The sequence below is a fragment of the Gadus chalcogrammus genome, chromosome 16, assembly GCF_026213295.1.
Source record: "Gadus chalcogrammus isolate NIFS_2021 chromosome 16, NIFS_Gcha_1.0, whole genome shotgun sequence".
Taxonomy (NCBI): domain Eukaryota; kingdom Metazoa; phylum Chordata; class Actinopteri; order Gadiformes; family Gadidae; genus Gadus; species Gadus chalcogrammus.
The window spans coordinates 5,496,992-5,500,965 of record NC_079427.1 but is presented as its reverse complement, the minus strand read 5'-3'; the positions used below and the strand labels follow the sequence as shown (position 1 = coordinate 5,500,965).

Here is a 3,974-nt window from a genome sequence, read left to right as displayed (position 1 = left end):
TCCCCACAAACAAGAATAAATGATTCATGATTTCATTCTAGTTATTTTTCATATTAAGTGCACAGAGATATAAGATCTGGCTATGAATGCATCTACCTATTTTAGATGTGTCATTTCGTTGTTCCGTTTTGCTTAAAGCAGATGGGAAATATTAATCAATAATTGATATTAATCTTAACGTTATCTAAACGCGAGTGAGACCTCAGGATACCTGAAGTGTGTGTGTGAGTTTTCCATGCTGTAACGTGTGGATGCCATTAAAACTGATAGCGGGTGTGTAAAAGCAATCTGGGTTTCGTATAGTTTGAGATCTTTATCTTAACCCTCAGTAATGTTAATTACCGGAGCGTTAGACTGCCTCTTTGGTTCACTTAGTGCATCTAGTTTACAGGAAGATCATTTCTATTTTTATAAATATGTCTATATTAAAATATATATATAATATAACATGCAGCTTCTTCATGCTTTATACATCTTGAATAAATACGGTGAACACTTTTTACATTATATTATTTATTTCCTTGTGGTCGATGTCCGAAGTTCTTCCGAGTAATGAAACCTCTGATGTAATCCGGATTCACCCATGTGGTTTTTAGTGAGGCGATCCCTCGGAGCAGGTCAACCATTAAGTCATCATGACTTTAAAACCTAATATAATGATAATGGGGAAACACAAGAGCACCTACTTAAGCATAATGATATGGCGTCGTAAATACGACCGGACCATCCGGTTGGCCCAGAGCTCTGGTGACTCAGGTGACGTTAAGTGTTTTATGGCAGCGTGAAGGTGTCGCAAGGTGTACTTGCTTGTTTGTTTCGATGGCCTTGCGTACAGGCGTGCGATAGGGGACAGAAGAAAGGAAGGGGGGATGAGGGAGGGAGGAGCTAGAGGGTGGATTGTCCTTCTGAACCCATAGACTCAACCTACTGGATGGACCAGCTGGCAGCCTTCAGCCTCTTCCTCCCGAAACCACATCAACTGAAGGTTTCTCCGTGTCAACGCCCAACCGCGCTTGCCTTCGCCCTCCTATCAAGGAAGAGACAAGTCTCTGGCGACATGCATGTGATATGAGGGAGATTGTCTTGTCTTTTTATGCAAAGCAGGTTCATGGGGATAGCCCCCTCCCCTCAAAAAGACCATTGATAGATTGGTGTACGCAGGCGGGAATCACATTTTAACCCGGTTTAAAAGACAATCGATACATTGCAAAAAAGATCTATAAAAACACTACAAGGCCATTGACAAATACAAGTATAGGAAGGTTAAGATTAGTCAGTGTGCAGACAAAAATTTCCTAAAAAGCTGCGGCACAAAAAGTTTTGAGTCCTGATGTTAGTTATTCCAAGTCTTGAACAAAATGTAATCAAAAGAATAGTAAAATAGGTAGTTTTGTTTATTCTTCTACGGAACCAGATCAAGAAGCAGTAACCTGATTTACTTGATTTGCTTTCTGGTCCTCCTGCACAAGAGGAAGGAATCAAAAAAATAAAGAGGGAGTGTGTGTTAGTATGCGTGGGTGGTTGTGTGTGTTAATGCATGGGTGTGTGTGTGTTAATGCATGGGTGTGTGTAGATGTATGTGAGAAATGATGCGTGCATGTGTGAGCGTATATGTGTGTGCGTTTACATAAATGTTGTGTGTGTGTATATGTGTTAGCGTGTGAGTACATTTGTGCGTGTGTGTGCGACCTGTGTTTCCCGAGAATAGAAAGCGGGAATCACGTGAAGCTCCTGTTAAATGCGCCCCCTCCAGCAGCCTTCACCAGGAGGAAGAGGAGGGTGAGGGGAGGGGGGGGGGGGGGGGGGGATTAGGGAGGAGAGTCACTGCGACCCACCCTCCCCCTGGCGTGCCTGGGTCTGCCCTGCCGACGGCCTGCCAGGACCCGTCCCAGGAGGAGGAGAAGGAGGAGGAGGAGGTGGTGATGAAGGTGAGGTAAGAGTTGAAGGAGGAGGCGGAAGAGCTTGAGGTGTAGGTGAAGAAAGAGGAGGAGGAGGTGGGGGATGACCTATGAGGTGGAGGTAGAGAAGAGGGAGGAGGATCTCTTTACACTGTCAGAAGTACAACATGACATTTCTGTGTAACTACAGGTTTTGAGGGAGGGGGGGGGGGGGGATGACAAGCTGCAGCGGGGGTGAGGTAGGCCAGGTAGGTTTGGGTTGGGGGTGTGTAGCCTGTGCATATTTGTGGGATGGAGTAAGACGCCCGTGCTCTCCTGTCTGCATGTAGTATCAGCAGCCACTTGCACAACATTTAAAGTCATGGCTTAAAGTCATTCATTTCAACCAGACCTGAATGTCTCACTTAAACCCTGCTTACGGTTCTCTGATCCCAAGATCAGTTGAGACATGGAACGACCATGTGCTTTTATAAAACACTATAGATTTGACAGTAAACATATGATGATCATTTTTATGATGCACCACTTTCGGCTTATTGTGTTTCTTGCATTAGTTCTGTCAAACTTACAGATCGAAACCATACAGGACATCTAGCCGGAATCAGAAGGCTCCAATAGGGTTACCTTGGAGAGAGGACATGCATTTAAAATAAATCAATAAGCAGACTCTTTCATCCAAAGTGACCTACAACAGAGGATGAGCACAATAAAAGTGTACAATACAAATTGGAGCATAGCTACAAGACAATCCTGTAGAAGGAGGATTCTCCACAAATCAAGAGGACACAGTAAGTAGAAATATTGGCATTCATTGGTAGTTACATTAGACATTTCAACATAGTGCATTCTACATTGCACTGTATTCTCCAGGCATTACTAGATAACACAAGCCAATGATAGTATTCAGAAGATCCATCAAAGGTCCCCTGATTTCTCAGGTTCTCTCTTTTAGCTGACATCCCTGAAGGCTTTAAAAAAAAAAAAAATTGCATCACCACGTGAAATTAGCAGGAGCACAGCGGCAAGAGTGCAAACGCAGTTAAGATCACTTAGAGGTTTACATGGATAGATAGATAAATCATTCAATATATAGATATATTGCTTAATTAAATAGTTTATTTAACGTGCCTGTCATAAAAATGATAAATATATTTGAATTAATTGTATAGGTATTTTTAAAACATAAAATGTTTTCCCCTTTAATTGTTTAACGACTGTATCAGACTGCACAGACTGCAGGGGGCGATCACAACTCCGACCCACCATCTAGAACTGATCTGTCCGTTCATGTTTAGTTTGGTGCCAGATTAAATATGATCAACACAGTGCACCCACATCATGTTTTGTGTTTCGTTAAATCAGCCAACCTTAGTTATTCGGCGTGCTAAGAAACACAACGAGAAAAAAGTCGATTGAATATGTGTGTGTGTGTGTGTGTGTGTGTGTGTGTGTGTGTGTGTGTGTGTGTGTGTGTGTGTGTGCGTGTGGGTGTGGGTGTGCGTGTGCGTGTGCGTGTGTGGGTGTGGGTGCGCGTGTGGGTGTGCGTGTGCGTGCGTGTGTGTGTAGGTTTTTTTCAACCGTTGGAAAGACGACGCCGTTGTCCCATGCCCGGGATTCCCCCTCTCTTGCCTGCAGGCTGGGTGGTCTGGTCTGGTGGCGCTGCTGTTGCACATCTATTTAATGCGTCCGAGTGCCTTACAATGATCTGAAAATGAGTACTTTCCAAGGGACAATGGACATTTATTTGCTGCATGGGTGCATGCAATGTTTGGCCCTTTTTTCGGTTTCCAACGGAAGTGAATGCGGATTAAAAACTGCGAGCCCATGGCGTTGTTTACTTCTCAATGCTGGATTGATGTTATAATAGGCATTGCTCATGAATAACATACATATAAGTTTGATAACCACACTTTTCAATAGCATGTGGACGGTAGGCCTACCTACATTTTAGCGTTGCTTTTGGTTACTACTTATTTGCATGCATCTTTGTGCTTGCATAGATAATAGCCTATAAATAACATTGAAGAAAAAAAATATGTTTGCGCGCGTGTGTGTGTGTGTGTGTGTGTGTGTGTG

General features: G+C 43.3%; 1 protein-coding gene across 1 annotated transcript in view; it reads left to right on the top strand.

The window, feature by feature from the left end:
- cep126 (centrosomal protein 126) overlaps positions 1 to 484 on the top strand; it is an 11,979-nt gene extending 11,495 nt beyond the window's left edge. Inside the window, exon 12 of the mRNA XM_056610355.1 lies at positions 1 to 484. This exon is cut by the window's left edge and continues 314 nt beyond it. The gene's annotated coding sequence lies outside the window, so the exon portion shown is untranslated.
- Positions 485 to 3,974: the final 3,490 nt, after the last annotated feature.